Source organism: Kogia breviceps, chromosome 4 (genome assembly GCF_026419965.1).
Source record: "Kogia breviceps isolate mKogBre1 chromosome 4, mKogBre1 haplotype 1, whole genome shotgun sequence".
NCBI classification, from domain to species: domain Eukaryota; kingdom Metazoa; phylum Chordata; class Mammalia; order Artiodactyla; family Physeteridae; genus Kogia; species Kogia breviceps.
In genome coordinates, this window is record NC_081313.1 from 39,784,345 (window position 1) to 39,803,298 (window position 18,954).

Here is an 18,954-nt window from a genome sequence, read left to right on the forward strand (position 1 = left end):
AGATGTACACATTTAATTTAAAGTTTACTTTTGTCTTTTCACATAAACTTAGGTTTACACTGTGCGAACTTCACAAGGCTGGCTTCTTGTCCTTCAAAAGACACATCAAATTTCATTTCCTCAGACAGGTCTTTTCTGACTACCCAAATGAAAGTAGTCACCAGCCACTCTATTATAATTATCTGTGTAATATTTATTCCTATGTGACATATTGGCTCATTTATTCATTTATTGTTTATTGTTTATCTCCGCCCAACAAATGATATGCTTTATGAGGGCAGGGACCATATCTACCCTATCTTCTACTTGAGAATGGCTTGGGATCTAGTAGGTGCTCAGTGAGTTCTGAAGACTGACTGATTGAATGAATGAATGAAGATGTGTACAAACCCTCCTACCTGAGAGCAGCAGTGACTTAACTAGCAGAATAGTCCTCAATGAATATAGCACATAAAGATAAATAATCTTAAACCTGTACCCAATCTTGCCCCACAATTATGGACTCAGTCAAGGACAACAGAAAATAGGTATGATTAATCACTCGTATTAACTTGTGATCCGAAAAGCAAAACTCCATTGCAACATAGAATACAGTAGATAAAATCATGAACAGCATATAAAATCTTGGTTCTGAAAATAAAATTCAATAAAATAACAATACAATGTGACTTGAGGAAGCTATTAGGTTAAAATCTATTATTGTACTCCTACTGTCATCAACATCCTAAAGAAGTTCCTCTGTTAAATGGCAGCTCATTCTAGCAAAAATTATGTTAGGAGGTAATGGTTAAGTGAGGCAGGATCATGGTCTTAATTCCAAATCACAGAAAGTGATTAAATATGCACCTAAATTATGAATGCAGATTTTTAAGCATAAAACTATCCTTGGCATGTATGAAATACTAATCTCTGTGTTTGAATAGTTTCATAACAAAACCTTAAATTGTTTTTTATTTGACATCAATACATTCTATCTAGTTAAGGTCATTTGATTTCCTGTAGATGCAGCTCTATAGAGTAATCCAAATAATTAGCAATGCATTCGGTGACTGCCAGTTATTTAGTGTCACGCTGCATTTCAACAAAAGCCATTACATCCTGTGTGACAGGAAAATGGGTGGAGAACCTTGTATATCAAACTTCCAGAAGTCCTTGTTTACAAGGCTGATTTTTTGTGTTGGCTGTCCGAAACTTTTTCAGCAGGTCATGGCTTTTTTCTAGGGAAGTTATCTTTATAAAACACATTGATAATTCTTTCCTTTTGTATACAACAAAATATCTAAACATATACACACACACACACACACACACACACACACCAGCATGAAAGATGCTTATTCAATTAAAGGTTCTGAACTAGAGAAAAAATTGATACTAAATGATAAATATTTTTATAGCGGCTTATAATACTTGGCATATAGTAGGCATTCCGTTGGGTGTTTATTAAACCACTGAATCAGAAAGTAAAGCACAAGCTTCCCATATACTCTCTGCTGTTTAAGTTCTGAAGACTTCTTGTAGGTTCTTGAATAACAAATACCTTTTTAACAGAAGTGGCAGATCCTACTGATAACCATAGTTAAAGGATATACATATATTTAAACAAAGAAGTCATCTGCTCTCAGCTGCTCTGTGACCCTCTGACTTGTTCTGTGTTCCTCCCCTGGTAGTTCAGCTCTTTATCAACTTCATCCAAATGAATGAAAGCACTAATTTGTCTTCTCCTTGCCCTCCAGATTTTTCACAATTGAAATAAAAGCTCCAGATTCTTATTCCTGAATGTGAACATTTCATAACCCCTCTTGTTCAGATACTTAGAAAACATACTCATTGTTCCTTACTTGTGTTCTCACAGCAGGTTGTGGGACATTTAGGCAGCACTGATCTCCATCTACTTCCTTGATTTGTCTGCTGAACAACCAGACCTCCCCTTAACATGCCCCCCCCCTTACTCTATATGTCCCTGTCCCTATTCCTACTCCAGCACTTAAAAGAGGGCCTCATAGTATCTGTTGATATATGAACCAAAACAATTTCAATTTAAAGACAAAGGGTTTCAGATATTTTGTGATCCTCCCCTATATAAATCTTGACAGACAAGATAATTTTGGGTACACTGAGCCATCAAGTACACCAATATCTCAAGGGCAGCTCATTAAACAGCAGAATAATCTAATATCCTTATTTCCTCTATTTGTAAGTTTCAAATTTTCTTTTTAAACATTCTCTTATTGTATTTTCTTCAACTTTAACACTGTATTTTTTGATATAAGAGGAAAACTATGGAAGGACATTCTGCAGTAATAGCAATCATAGTGCTGGTCATAATTTTCTCAATATTTTGAAAGTATTTAATTCCTAGAAGAACTGGATCTCATTGAATTAATGGTGTCATTCAGTAGAGTGTAGCAGTTAATTCCCATGCATTGGCTACAGTTTTCTCCCTGACATCCTAGAGAGGTGAATTTAAGCAATCTTCAAAACATGAGAAAATAAGATTCATCAATAATGTTCAATTATATTTAATTATCTTCATATTAGTCCATGTTTATATGATACCAAACAGATGCTAAGGGCAATTTCAGTGCCTTTTGGCAAGTTTTCTTTCCTACAATAAGAACCAGAGCTGCATGCAAATGTAACATAGGACACTTAATTCAAAGATATTTTTTCACCATACTGAGGAGTGTATATGGTCTGAACCTCCAGTGTTAATTAAGGTTGAATATTAAATTGGGGTTCTAAATATTTTCACTTTATAGAAACATAAAGTTTCAGAATTTTGGACAAGGGCCCTTCTAGGCTGGTAAATTATTTGTCTGACTGGAATATGCCTGCCAGCCCTTTGAGCACAACCAGAGTCCCTGGGCACCTCTGAGAAGCTACTATCAGCCTCAAGGTTTGGGCCAATATGATAATCAAAGTCCTGATCTAATTGAAGTCAGCTGAGAGGGCTGTAGCCTCCCAGAGCACATCAATACCAAGCTCTGTACAAGAACCCCCAGGATTCTCCTCCAAGATTATGGCCCAACTTTGATTCTTCCTCACACTTAATTCAGGACATGGAAAGCCTAAAATCAGACTGACTTGTTAGAAAACACTCACAAACCCCAATCACCATCACCAATAATGTGGAGTCTAGGGGTTGAGAGCAGGGACAGAGAGAGGTCTTGTCTGCTTAAGTCAGGTGGTCCCACTGGTAATGCAGCATCCTCACCTTTTGGGAAGGAATGCTCACTTATGTAAGTATACAGTCAAAGCAGTGAGAGGTCAATTCCCCTGGCAAGTTAATAAGCCAGACTAAGAAAATGAAGCACTGGAAATGGAGGTTGGTTATTTTCCATTTGCTCCCCCTGTTCCCCAGATACATTTTCTGCCCTTTTCCACTCTGCTCTGTGTTCCAGGGAGACTAACCCCTATGGATGGCATCACCCAGGTCCCTTTTTTGCCCTCTGAGAGTTAGGCCAGCAGGAGCCTTTGGCAGGATACTCAGAGCAGAAGGGAGAAGGCAGATGTTTCCTGGTGCCCTCCCTGGTTCCTTCTCACCCTAGGTTCTATCTCCATCTCCATCTCCAACCCACCCCACTGGCTGCCTCCTTCTATTGGACACCCACCCCTTTCTAAGACTCCAGCTCTCACTGGTAATGCCATCTCCTTCCTTTGTACCTGGAGGTCTAGGGGTGGGAATAATTTGTGATCAGACATGCCTTGCTGGTTTCCTCAGCCCTAACCACACATCTCTGCAAACTGCCCCTTTATTGATTTCTATTTGAACTCCTAGCTAGTTTTAGCTTCTATTATCTGCTGGGTGATGGCTGACAGAGATAAATACATTCATATGTACATACAAACATACCTACATACACACACACACACACACACACACACACGTACGTTTATGTGTATGACCAGAAAGACCTCATTCCTCATGAGTGAGGGATCTTTGATTTCTACAGAAAGAACCAAAATTTGCAGAAAAATTCCCTTGAAGGAGGTGAGACAGGGAAGGAAGGGATAGAAAAGGAGATAGAGGCAATTTCTTCTTTGTCTTAGTACACTTTTTTTTTAGTTCTTGATGTTTGATGTGTGTTTAAATAATAAACAGATTGCACTTCAAATAAGGTAGACGTTTTCTCATCAAAGGAATTCTAATTCTCAAATCCTTCATTTAGATTAAGATCTAAACTAAATTACTTAACGTAGCAAATTAATATCAAAGGGCAAACCTCAATAAATTTTCTTCCAAGTCAAAAGTTTGTAACCTGCCCCAAATATACGATTATTTAAAAGCTGTGCACCTATTTAGGTAGAACATGTGTTCTGGTGCTTCAACCACCTGTGTTACCCAAAAGGTAGAATAATATGTATTGCACACATACAGGCATCAATTTTTCACAGCATTGTAAAATTTAAAAAGCAACCTGGGCAAGTATGTAAGAAATGTTAATATTTTTAAAAATCACTGAGTTCTTTGTTGAAACTCTTATTTATTGCTATTGGAAACCAATATAATGTCAAGGTTTATTTCCTATCTGAATATATTCTAAGGTTTGCTTTATTTTATAAAAGATTTCAAGAGAAATAATCAGTTCCCACATTATCAGTGAGAACTGAAAAATCTCATCACTGCTGCTATTGTCATTTCTTGAGGTTTTCAAATGCCACTTTTCATTCTAAAAGCTTATAATCTGATGTGCACAATGAACAGGAAACAGATGTGTCCTAGAGATTTACTCTAAATTTTGTGTGTATTTACTACAAACAGACAAAAATTAAAATACCAACTTAAAGTAAATTTTCTTTAAAAATTCTCTTTAAAATGTTCCCAGACTGTGAGTACACAGAATTTTTTTTAAAAAAAGAGTTAGTTTTCAGTCTTGGCACGTCCATTTATTGTATGGCTCCAAATTTCTGAAAACTAAAGTAAATTAGAGATATCTAGTCAGCCTTCCTAATGGGAAAATTGTGAATTTCAAGTAAAAGACTAAATGGGAAAAAATATAATAATAAATGGACAATTCTCAATAATTATAAAACCATACAAATAATAATTATTAAGATTTCCTTCTGTGAATGTTTATGAAGTGTCATAACTCCTCTTAAATTTCAAAAGAAACTAAATCTTTGCAAACAATGATGAAAGACAGTTATCACTTAGAAGTCTGTGAAGCTGAAATGTAAAGGCAATAAAGGAGCAAAAGTATAAAATACTGCAAAGAGCCACATATATAACTAAGTAGGTAAGCATTCTTAACCTCAGCGTGTGTTTCTGCAGAGACCAGTGTCATATTTGGATGATGTGCTAGGATGTGTGTGTTTGCATGTGCATGCGTGTGTGATTGCACACATGCTTATGGTTATACATGTGTTTTATATGTTAGGACACAATCATTCTCACTTAATTTACTCATTATTAGTTTTTGACTGGAGAACAGTCATCTTCCTTTTTTTTTAAATTGTAAGAAAATCTTGAGATTCCCCTAGATATAGTAATTTCGGGTCTCTCTTTTACTTTGTCAACTTTGAATACCATTTAATTGCTTTATAAATAAGGGTTGAAAAAATTATAAAAATAAGCAACTGGAGTTAATTACAGACTACAGTTGTTTATTATTTCCAGTATTTCTTCCTGTTTTCAATTTTAGGACATCTGACTTCATTAAGATAGTTATAAGCACAGATTCAATGACAGGGCTGAGAGCAAATGGACAGCATTTCCCTGTAATGCCCGCTTTGCCCATGGTTTCATGTTGATATCTAGAGCATTTTCTCACTGAATATTCTCTATACTTTTTGTTTTCTACTTCATGCAAATACCTTAAATTTTGTGATCAACAGAAATATTCTGGGTGCATTTTATATTGCCTACCACTTTGTTCTAATGAGTAGACACTGTTGAATCAGTGCCTCAACCAAATAAGAAACCAATCATTATCATTTAAACGAACAAACAGTGTTTATTTTGAAGAAGTCTGGTGGTTTATTTTTTCTGTTTTGTAATCATTGCCAGTATAGTACCTCACGTTGTTCTCTAAAACTCTTACATGCATCAGGTTGAGTACTGAGAAAGAACATAATATTTTCCACTTGTTCTTGCATCTATATGTATAGCAGACAAATTGCTACAGAATATTTTGGACTACAATTTATAATCTAGCTTTTCTGCTGTAAAATCTCTACACATTACCAAAAAGCATAATAGGCAGCAACTGTGAATCACTGATTATTCCTGATATGCCAGTGTAAATACCTGGCCTAATCAGTTTTATCAAAAGGTAAAAAGAGGGCTTCCCTGGTGGCGCAGTGGTTGAGAGTCCGCCTGCCGATGCAGGGGACGCGGGTTCATGCCCCGGTCCAGGAGGATCCCACATGCCGCGGAACTGCTGGGCCCGTGAGCCATGGCCGCTGGGCCTGCGCGTCCGGAGACTGTGCTCCGCAACTGGAGAGGCCACAGCAGTGAGAGGCCCGCGTACCACAAAAAAAAAAAAAAATCCATTTTTCATTAATCCTACTACTGTGCACGTAGACTTGGCCTCTGGGTATCTCCTCACTCACTGTGGTTTATTAGCAGGGTATTATTTTTTAATAGCTTTATTGAGATAACATAAAATTAACCCTTTTAAAGCATACAATTCCAGTGGTTTCTAGTATATTCACAGAGTTGTGCAACCATCCCCACTAACTAATTTTAGAACATTTTTGTCAACCTAAAAAAAGAATTCCCTTACTTATTAGCAGTCATTCCTGATTCCTTTCTCCCTCCAGCCCCTGGAAACCACTTTCTTTCTTTACAGATTTGTCTATTCTGGACATTTCATAAAAATGGAATCACACAATATGTGGCATTTTGTGTCTGGCTTCTTTCACTTAGCATGTTTTCAAGGTTCACCCATGTTGAGGCATATATTAGTACTTTATTCCTTTTTATGGCTGAGCAATATCATAATATTTATCCACATTTTATTTATCCATTGATCAACACATGGACATTTGGGTTGTTACCACTGTTTGGTTATTCTGAATAATGCTACTATGAACATTTGTGTGGATATATCTTTTCAATTCTCTTGGGTATTCTTAAACTGGCTGCACCATTTTGCCATCTATTGAGAGAGTTAATTTTTCCACATTCCTGCCAACACTTGTTATTGTCATAGCCATCTTAGTGGGTGTGAAGTACTATCTCACTGTGGTTTTGATTTGAATTTCCCAATAACTAATGATGCTTAGCATCTTTTCATGTGCTTATTGGTTACGTTTATCTCTTCTTTATACAAATGTGTATTTATAGTCTTTGTCCATTTTTAAATTGGGTTATTTGTGGGTTTTTTAAATTGTTGAGTTGTAAGAATTCTTAATGTATTCTGGGTACTAGTCTCTTATCAGATTTATGATTTTCAAATATTTTCTCCCATCATGTAGGTTGTCTTTTTACATTCTTGATGGTGTCATTTGAAGCACTAAAGTTTTATGTTTTAATAAAGTCCAACTTATCTATTTTTTATTACTTATGCTATTGGTGTTGTATCTAAGAAGCCTTTGCCTAATTCAAGGTCATGGAGATGTGCTACTACATTTCTAAGAAGTGTTTTATAGTTTTAGCTCTTACATTTAGGTTTCTGACACATTTTGAGTTAATTTTTGTGTATGGTGTAAGGAAACTTCCTTCATTCCCCCATGACTGTCTCCTGTTTCGTTAAATAGATATTTTTATAATATACCATGGTAATTCCCTTGTTATTTCTTACATATTTTTTAGTTATTTTCTTCATGTTATCCAGGGATTACAATCAACATCTTAAAACAATCTAGTTGGGATTAATTTCAATAGTATACAAAAACTTTGCTCCAATATAGCTCCATTCCCTCTCTTCTTTTGCACTACAATTGTTATACAAATTACATCTTATTAATTGTAAGCTCATCAACACAGTTTTTATTATTGTTCTACAGAGCTACTTTTAAATATGATAAAAGAAAAGAAACAAAATGCATTTGTATTCTCTTTCACAGTTACAAATGTAATTACCTTTACTGGTGTTCTTTATTTCTTCAGGTGAATTTAAGTTACTGTCTAGTGTCTTCATGTAAAATGAAGGACTCCTTTAGTATTTCTTGTAGGGCAGGTCTGCTAGCAATAACTCATCTCAGTATTTCTGTATTAGGGAATATCTAAATTTCTCTATCTTTTTTGAAGGAGAGTTTTGCAGGAAGGTAATAGCCTTTTTCTTTCAAAAATTTGAAAATGTCAGCCTACTCTATTCTGGCCTTCATGATCTCTGAAAAGAAGTAAGTAATCTTATTAAGAATCCCTTGTATATGATGAATACAGTAAGTCCCCTACATACGAACCTTCAAGTTGTGAACTTTCAAAGATGTAAACGTGCATTTGCATGTCCAATCACATAAGTTAGTTCAGGTGTCTGGCGTACATTGTCACGTGAGTGCATCCTCTACAAGTGGTTGTGTACTTTATTGTACAGTACTGTATGGAGTACAGCAGTACAGTATCTTTATTTCAAGCCCAGGATGCCCAGAAGCAAGCATAAAAGCAGTGGTGATGTAGCTGTTACTACTTAAGAAGCACCAAGCAATAATGATGGAAACAAAAGTGAAAATAATTGAGAGTGGAGCGAGGCAAAAAGATGGCAGACATCGCTCATCCTTATAACATGAATCGTGCAACCACTGGCATGATTCTAAAGAACAAGGACAAGATCATGGAACATGTGAAGCCTGCTATGCCGGTGATGTTGACAATAACATCAAAGAAGCGTGGAAAAGTGATGGAGGAGATGGAGAAACTTCTCAGTGTGTGGATGCAGGATCAGCATCAGCATTGAGTCCCGCTCAGTTTAACACTGATTCAAGAGAAAGCTAAAAGCCTTTATGAAGCTGTGAAGAAGAAACACAGCAAAGAATCAGAGGACTCATCTTTTAATGCCAGCCATGGCTGGTTTCACCGGTTCAAGGCCAGAACCTTGAACCTTCACGATGAAAAAGTAAGTGGTGAGGCAGCGAGTGCAGATACAGTATCAGCCTGGGAATTTCCTGAAACACTTTGAGAAATTATTGATGAAGGCGTGTATTTACCTGAGCAGGTTTTTAATGTGGATTAGACAACACTGTACTAGAAGAGGATGCCAGACTGAAGTTACATCAGTAAGGAGGAAAAGTTGATGCCAGGCTATAAAGCAGCAAAGGATAGGCTACCTCTGTTGTTTGGTGGCAATGCTTCCAGCGATATGAAGCTGAAGCCTCTCTTAGTTTATCATTCAGAGAGCCCAAGAGCCCTTAAAAACACAGCCAAGGGCTCTCTTCTTGTTGTGTGGAAGATTAACCCCAAAGCCTGGGTTACATGGGCCATTTTCCAGGACTGGTTTTTCCACCACTTTATCCAGGAGATAGAGAAATATTGCTTGGAAAAGGACGTCCCATTCAACATTCTTCTGTTGCTAGACAATGCTCTGGGCCACCCCCCATTCATGGATGACTTTCATCACAACGTCAAAGCAGTGCATCTGCCACTGAATACTATGTCGCTCATCCAACCTATATACCAGGGAGTTATAGGGACTTTTAAGAAATGTTATTTATGTCACACTTTTCATCAGGCAGTAAAGGCGAGTGATGAATCAGGAACCTTGTGACAATTTTGAAAGGACTATTACACCTACAAGAACATAAAAAACATTGACTTTGCTTGGCGTGAGGTTACGGCCGTCACCATTGATGGGATTTGGAAGAACCTTTGCATGCAGTTTGTTCACGATTTTTGTGGATTTGAGAAGGTGGATAAGGAGTCCAAAGAGGTTCTCAGCAACTTAGTGACCCTCAGCGAGAAGCTGGAGCTAGATCTGCAAAAGGATGACTTCATTGAACTCCTTGCTGCACAACACAAGGAACTTATTAATGAAGACGGGATGGAATTGGAAGCCCAGAGAAAGGACAAAGAGAGAAAAGAGGAAGAAGAAGTAACTGAAGAACCAAAGAGATTCACAACACAGGAAATGGCAAGGGGATTTTCTTTATTTGAGGAGGCACTGTTAGTTTTTGAGGCACAGGACCTGAACGTAGGACAGTACACGAAGGTTGCAGCAGCCGTTCAGAATGTAATCCAATGCTACTGTGTCATCTATGACAAGAAAAAAAGAGCTACGACCCAGATATCACTGGATTGTTTTTTCAAGAGGGTAGATAGAATCGAATCCAGCAAGAAATCAGAATCTGGGCCATCAACATCAGGCGTGAGTGAAACGGCAGCTTGCCCTCCGTCTCCTATTGCTGACGATCCTTCAGCTCTACCATCTCCCACCTCCTCTTCCTCCTCCCGTCAGTAACTCTTCTTGCCTGTTCACTCGATGCCAGCCCCTGTATGCCAGCTGTTTTACTGTACTACTGTACTTTTCACGGTACTGTACTGTAAGGTTAAAAGTGTTTTTATTTTTTGTGTTTGTTTATTATGTATTATGTTTGAAAAGTATTATAAACCTATTACAGTCAGTACTATGTAGCCAACTGTGTTAGCTGGGTACCTTGGCTAACTTTGTTGGACTTATGAACACACTCTCAGAATGGAACTCGTTCGTATGTAGGGGACTTACTGTACTTCTATCTTACTGCTTTCTTTATTCTCTTTTCCTTTGGCATTGAACAGTTTGACTACGATGAATCAAGGTGTAGATCTCTGGATTTTTTCCTAGTTTGACTCATCAAGCTTTTTGAATATGAATATTAATATTTTTCACCAAATATTGAAAGTTTTCAGGCATTATTTTTTCAAATATGCTCTCTGGCCTTTCTTCTTGCTCTCCTCCTTCTGGGACTTCCATCATGAGTATGTTGGCACACTTGATGGTGTCCCACAGGTCTCTGAGGCTCTATTTATTTTTCTTTATTTTATATTTGTTGTTATTGTTCTGTTCCTCAGACTGGATAATCTCTTTAAGTTCACTGATTCTTTCTTCTGCCAGTTCAAATCTGCTATTGAGCCCTTTTAGTGAATGTTTTATTTCAGCTATTATAGTTTTCAATTTCATAATTCCTAATTTTTAATAATATCTATCCTTTATTGATCCTCTATATTTAATGAGACATCATACTTTCATTTAATTCTTTAGACACGGTTTCTTTGATTCCTGAATACATTTTATAGCTGATTTAAAGGTTTTTGCAAGTAAGTCCAACATTTAGGATTCCTAAGGGATGGTTTCTATTGTTGCTTTTTTCCTGTGTTTATGTGTCATTTTTGGTTGAAACTGGACATTTAAAATATTATAATATGGCAGTTCTGCAAACTACCTCACTTTCTAGGGTCTGTTGTTATTGTTGCTGCTGCTGCTGTTGCTGCTACTTCTGCTGTGTGTATTTGCTGAGTGATTTTCCTAGACTAATTCTGTAAAGTCTTTGTTTTTTATGGTTCCTGAAGTCTCTGGTTGGTTAGCTTAATAGTCACTTAATGATTAAATACAGATTTCTGTTTAATACCTTGAAACATCAAGTCTCCCAGCCTCTGCTGAAGGGCTCTCTCTCTCTGCATGTTAGGGTGCATCTTCAACACTCCACTGGGCAGTTTACAATTCTGCCTTAGCCTTTACTTCCTGACTGCACAGATTCAAGGTCAGCCAGAGATGAGAGATTAGAGTCTTCTCAGGTGTTTCTGGAGCATACAAATAGACCTGCACAAGCACATGTCCTATATTCTCAGAAATACGTAGAACTTTTTCAGTTCTCTATGAACATCTTATTCTCTAGTTTTTTCTTTTGCATTTTCATCAGCCTCTTGTTAGCCCTGACTGGTATTGCTGCTTCAAGCCACCAATGGTCAATATATATATATTTTTTTTTTAACAAATGCCTTTGGAATAGGTTTACTTTCACAGAGCTAGCTCTGAATCAAGGCAAATAAAGACAAATCTTGAGAATGGAACTTTTCAGGAAATTGCCATTCAGGTCAAATAGTAATGATTCTCTTGGGTTAGGGATTTTGGGGAGGTCTAAACCTGTTCTGCCACATACAGTGGCTGCTAGACTGCCAATTTTCAGTTACTCTAGTTGTGAGGCCATTTGCTTTCAGGATACCACAGAGCTGGGAGGAAGGGGACGGAAATAGGGAAAATTAACATGCCACAGAGTTTGCTGTTTTTTTAAGGTTCAGTTGTTCTTCTTAATTAAAAAAAAAAAATGCAACTCTTTGTTTAATTCCAGAGTGTGGAATAAGTTGATTTTGACAATTTTTGCCAAAGTTCTCATGGCCTTTATGAGGGAGCAGAATTTTTGAGATACTTACTCTATAATTCCAGAAATACTTCTCCCTTCTTGTTTGTTTTAATATTGCACAAACATGCCTATTACTATAGTTCACACAAAATGAGTTTTTCATTAAGACATTTTCATGGAATAAAAATACCATTTTTACTCAGAAGAGTTAACTTTGATCACCACAAAGTAGAAAATTCTGATTCACTTTCCGTAACTTCTAGTGTTATAAAATACAACAATCTCAAAACTAAGTATTATGGAGATGAAGGAAAATCTAAATATTGTTACTCTAGGTAGATTGAATTTATATCAAAAGATCTTATTCTACTTGTATTTGTATGTTTTTGGCAGGGTGGTTATTGTAAAAATGAGTTATAAGATCGTAAGAGATTAACATTCTTTGTAGTCGTTCTAGGCCCTGTTCCATCACCTCAGGATCCACCAATTTCTCTGCATTCTTATATCCTTTACAACTCTTTTTTCAAACAAGGAGTTCAACAACTTTCTGTAGATCTTATGAAAAGGAAAACCCATTCTTTTGGTCATATACCCTTCCTTTTTTTTTTTTTTTTCTCAGCAAGCATTAAATTTTAAGAAATTTTAAAAGTCATTTCCAGGAAAAAATAAAAGAGAAGAAAACACTGAATTACTTCTCTGTATATTAGGGGCTTGAGAGAGAAATTTAGTCTCATAAAAATAGTTTCATTTCAGCGACTATGGAATTCTTCCCTGCAATATACACATATAATTGTTTAATTAACCTTACTTCTTTTTTAGCCTTACTAATACACTTAATATTACAATTATTTGTCCTATTACATTTTATGGCTCAGATACATTTAGCCATAAGTCCTTAGTAGGTACTTTAAACTCTTCTCTTGTGCCTTTGTAGCACATTTGGACCAAAATGAAAGAAAAATCAGGGCAGATCCTGGCATTTATGGCCTTAGCTTTGAATTTTCTAAGCCTTCTGGTTCCAAACTTGCTCCACAATGCTTCTGTCTTCATTGCCTACTCACACTTGCCTGTTCCTTCTTGCTTTACCCTGGCAACTTTAGTGGCTTTAAACTCAAAATCTCTGGTTCCATCCTCTTGGCTGCCCAAGAGGGGGATCAACTAGTCATGGCTATCTTTCATGAAAAGCCCCACACCTCCTCTTTCAGGGTAGGGCCTTTAATAGTAGTCCTCACCCCACAAAACAAAGACTTGGATGATTAGGAGTTCAAGGCTGCCTTCATTCCATTGATCTGTTTTGGGACCAAAAAGATTAAAATGGCCAATATTGGTAGTATATCTTTACTAATATTTAAATATCTATTATATGGTGTCCAACTGGAGTATTTAAAACTTCTTTTAGGCATCATGATAAGTGGCTTCATTTTCATCTTCTTCAAACTTTAAAAGAACCACCGAATATTATTCTTCTAGGCTATCCGTGTTGTTTTGTCAGACAAATTTCCACCTTTATCCTAGTAGTGCATGTAATTCTATTTATTGATAATAAATAACAATAAATTTCCTTAAGGAAGACACTGCATAAAAATTTAGGGGATAAAAGTTTCACAGTGTGCTTCACAGCTTTAATATATTTCATCTCCTCTAATATATTTCAAAATTAGATCAAATGAAGCCACTTCAGGAAACAAATAAGAAAATGAAAATAGAGTAAAAAACATGTTTGAATATGTCACTCAGAACTATGAAAATATTCTATGCTTATAAGAATTCCAAATTCCTTGGCATCCTTCCAAGATTCTTTTACATCTGGTCACAACTTCACTTGCCTTTCCTAACTTCTATTCCATTCTATTCATCCATTTCATGCTGCCTGTGTCTAGAATGCCCATTACCCTTCTTCCATCTATGAAACCTTTGCCCACTTCCTGCAAGGCTAAATTCCAATGCCACCATCTCTTTGAAACTCTGTCTTTTTCTTCCTGTTGACTTTACCCTCTATTCTAGAGTTCATCAGATGCAATTAGAAATCTCTTTCTATGCATATATTTAGGTAGCTTGTGAATTTTCTTGAGGGTAGGCCCACACACTTCAACATCTCTGAATCTGCAGGACCCAGAAGACTTCCTGCTGCACAGAAATAATTCCATAAATGTTGGAATGAATGAATTACATGAGGGCAGATGTTTGCAGGCAATAAAAATGACTAATTGACTGTCTTGATATAGATTATAGTCTAGTAAAGCAGATGGAAAATAGCCACATAATTTGTAAAATAATTTATTTATTATTTCAGAACCAAATAATAGACACTCCTTCTCTTGATGTATTTATTTTTATACATACCTATCTAGTGACCCAGTCCTATTATAAGAAATACCTATGTTCTTGGTTTGATTACTAACTAATCATTTACTTGCTATAATCCTGGGATTTTAGAGTCCATCTCTGATTTAACTTTTTAGAAATTGGCTAAAGAAAAATATTTAAATCAAGTTGCTCAAATAATTCTAGAATTGCCTAATATCTTAAAATATAATTAACTCACATTTCAAATTAAGGGATCCAGCAACACAGCTAAAATGTTACTGCTCCTGAGTACTGGTTATTCTGAGTCAGAGAGTGCCACAAAATGAATATTCTTGCCAGGGCATCACCCCGGCACTCCCTCCCACACTGTAGTCTTACTGTCTCACTCATGTTGAAGTCTGCCAAGAAGTTTTAGAGAAGTTTCCTACAGTGTTAAGATCTGTCCCTCACCAGGATTCTGAAGTCAGACTTTTTTCATAAGTACCCATTGCCCAAATGTCTTTGGACCAGGTTTCTGGCACAGACTTGTCCAGGAAATAGAGCGGGAGGAATACTTATTTTATATTTTAAGTGAAAAAACATTCACACAAGAACATTACACAATAACAACAAAAAAGATTGGTTGGTGATGAAGTTCAAGCCCCACATGATTGTCATCATACATACGACTTTATTTTGGCCAGAGAAGAAGCAATCATGGGTTCTTAAGTTGAAGCAGCAACAACTAATGTGGTAATTTCACAAGACTGCTTAATTTAACTGGCTTAAAATTAAACACATCAATATTAGAATTGAGAACAAAGCTGCTTATTTTCTGTTCCTACCTACAAGTGAAAACAATTAATGGACAGCAGATTTTCAGTAGAAAAACAACTGTTCTACCCATTTTTGCCTCTGCAGAACACAGCCCTGGAGTCTGATACACAGCAAGAACTCAAAAATTATTGAACTAGATTAAGCTGCCCATATGGGTTAGTGCCAGGAATTAGTATCATCATCTTGGAGTGCATTACCCTGAATACATACATAGTAAATTTTAAAATCTGAATCATCATGAAATCTTTGTAAAAACAGAAGCAGCTCTAGACAATACCACCTACCCCAGAATCCTCAAAGAGGGAGAATGAAAGCACACTTTGAGGATACCTTAAAATGTATTTGAGACCTCACATTTAACTTTTCAAAACACATCATTTTGTATTTTTCTTATAAAAATGTTATTTTAACATACAAAAGTTTAAAAATTATTTATTATTGAGTAAAAGTGACACCACCCTCCTACCCAGATGGGGATACCTTATTTATGCTATGGCCTTGAGAATCCATGATTGTACTACCAAAGAATCCTTGCTTAAACCAGAAGCAGAACTCTAGACTCTCCTTTATTCCCAACCCTTTAATGAAATGTTTCTTCTCTTGCTAAAAAAATAATAAGAATAATCTTTTGACATCCAGCTAATTTGAAAAGCAAATCCTTGCTAATGTCATAAGAGGTTCTGATGTCTTAATGTATACCCATTTTATAGGGGTATCTTCAAGATAATTTCTTAATCCAAAGTAAATATTCTAAAGGTGAGGATTCTAGAAACAATAATAGGAATTGATGGAAATGTTTTTAGCCAACCACTAAAGTTCCCTTTCTGATGCCCATCCAATTACATCACTTCCTATAGAGCCCACCACACAGAGGCCCCACCCTATGTTTCCACTGTCAATCTAATACTAATTCTCCTACTTCTGCGAAGAATGATTCATTTCTACTAAGCATTTACTGTATTTTAATCTAGGCATTGTGCTAAATGCTTTGTAGGCTTCTCTCATTTAATCTTCACAACAACATTCAGAGAAAGGCAATATTTTCATCCTCATTTTCCTTCTGAGAAAACTGAGGCTTAGAGACACTAGATAATTCTTCCCAAATCACACAGCTACCACATGGTGGTTCCAGGACTTGAATCCACACAGTCTAACTCCAGAACCTACCATAATCTTTCTCATTATATTAGATTAGCTCCAAGGAGAATACTTTGGAATGAAGTATTTGTTTCTCTTTTTGAGATTATTGGTCAATAACCCCAATTACTTTTGCCTCATTTCATAGACTCTACTTTCCAAATTCTTAATCAGTTCAGCCTCTAACCTCTCAGTGTACTTTTAATTTTCACCCATATTTCCAAACTCTAAAAGAGATCTGATCAGATTAGGTCTCACTTAAAATAGAAAAGTATATAGTATAAAGTCTAGAGCTTAGCATTAGCCATCAAGTGACCTCATTTAATTACTAGTTTGTGACCACAGCTTTTATCTTCTCTAAGTCTCAGTTCACTCAATGACATGTCTTTCTGTTAGTCAGGATAAAACTGGTTAAGAAAATAGGTTTCCTGACACTGATTTGTGTTTAGATTTATTGAAATTCAGAAAATGAACATTTATTCTAAATTTACTTCTCCAGAAATACTTTTCTACATCTGTATTGATTTGACATGAAGAAGATCAATAAACATAGCCGTAAGATTAGTAACACATATGAAAATTAACTTCAACCATAGCACTGGTTATCACCATTAGTTTGTAAATCTTAGAGATTTTAAAAATATTTAAATTCGAAGTATTTATTAACCCTCCCAAAGAAAGGTAAAGTTCCCAATAACTACAGCCTTGATTATAAGTATGTTTTAATCCTACTTTATTTCAATAAGATATAATTTTACAATTTCTCTTTTCATTTTTTATAATTCAATATATTGCAATTTTCTATAATTCCATATACATACATGCATGTGTATATATGTGTATGTATATGCACACATAGACATAGACACATATATATACACTATTATCTGTTTTTGAAAACTGAGCAATTTGGAGAAATACTGTTAGGAAAATATTATGATTTTTTAATGTCTAAGCGTAAGTCAATTAATCAGAATTTACTGATTATTGTGCAAAGCCCTTTGGGTCATACTGAGAAGCATAAGACATAAGTGAAACTACAGACAGAGAGGTGAGATATACACAGGAAAGGCATTCTGTGGCAGAGCCTTCCCAGAAAGGGGAGCAGCAGGAAGCAGGTTGACGATATCAAGTTAATGAAGATGGGAGAGACTGGAAAGCCCAACTGGGGTATTGAGAGCACCGAATGCAGGCAAAGGTGCCCAAGTAAAGCCAAGTGGGATTGAACAGTGGCCCAACACAAGGCAATTTTTCTAGAGACTTATTTCTGCAATTTTGAAGATAGGACTAAGAAATGAAAATATGAGAGCTGGAAACAGGGGGAAACAGGGTTTTTAATATACTTACTAAGTAGCGAATCACTTCAAATTCATAAATTAGAAGAATAATTCTTTAGCAGATAGGTCCTTTTCTGAGATTTGATGGCCTTCAACCTTTCACCTCTGCCCACCCTACCTCTGATCTTCATTAAACTTTGTCCTCTCCAACTTTTAGTCCCTGCAATCTTCTATTTGGCAATCTGTTCAATCGTTCTTGTCATTTTTCTCTCTGCCCTTCCCTTGGATTCTCTGTACTGTGTCACCTGTACTGTGTTTCAGGCAATGACTCCTCCTTTGGGTGGCACTCTTGTCCTGCCTAGCCCTAGACCTGCTAGACAGAAACTTTCAGTTAGTAATTAGTTGAATTGAATTGAATTGAATTGAATTGAATTGAATTGGAGTTGCATAGAATTGAGTCCCTCCACCACCTGTAAACACAAATCCACTCATCCACTCCTTCCCCTTTGAAATTCTCAAAACCACTAAAACACAGCTGATTTAAAAACAGCAAGTATTTGGTGAAGCTAACATGTAAATGTGGCTCTTGACTCAAAGGATGTACAACTCACCAGACAAGGGAAGCATTGCAAACTCCTAAGTGGTCTGGGTCTCCCAGGGAGAGCGGTCCAAGCCCCAGCGTTTTGACGGGCCAACTTACCTTCCCAATTCCCAGTTCCCTAGAGTAGTGGGAGCGAGGAAGTAGGGAGTAGCATGCAACCAACTTAATGCACTGTTAGTTATAAAAGTCTGTAGCAGCAAGAAATAAAACAGTGCCCTAAATTCTTTATTAGATTCAACTTCCAGTGTGCAAACATCCTAATTCAGATTAAACAAAATTGCCCACACACATTCCATTTCTAACGAGACTGTTTTCCTCCCTTCCTTCCCCTCCCGCTTCCCTCTTGAATTTCTTTCTTTCTTGTTTTCCCCCAGTCTTGGGTCTCCTTTCCCCCAGCTTATCACAGTCTTCCCAAAGAAAAGCCTCCCTGTGACCACGAATCGCCATAAAGGAAGGAAACCCTCCATAAGTGAAAGCCAAGCCCTCAGCGGGGCGTGTCGGGGTGGACGCCCCCACCCACTATTAGTGTGAGAAGGCTCGACAGCGAAGTTCAAGGGTCCACAGGAGAGGCACGGGGGTTACCAGATCTGCTCACTT

General features: G+C 36.7%; 1 long non-coding RNA gene across 6 annotated transcripts in view; it reads right to left on the reverse strand.

Annotated features, from left to right (window-relative positions):
• Window positions 1-18,954, reverse strand: part of LOC131756154 (uncharacterized) — a 1,089,329-nt gene that overhangs the window by 1,059,571 nt on the left and 10,804 nt on the right. The gene's annotated exons all lie outside the window — the stretch shown is intronic.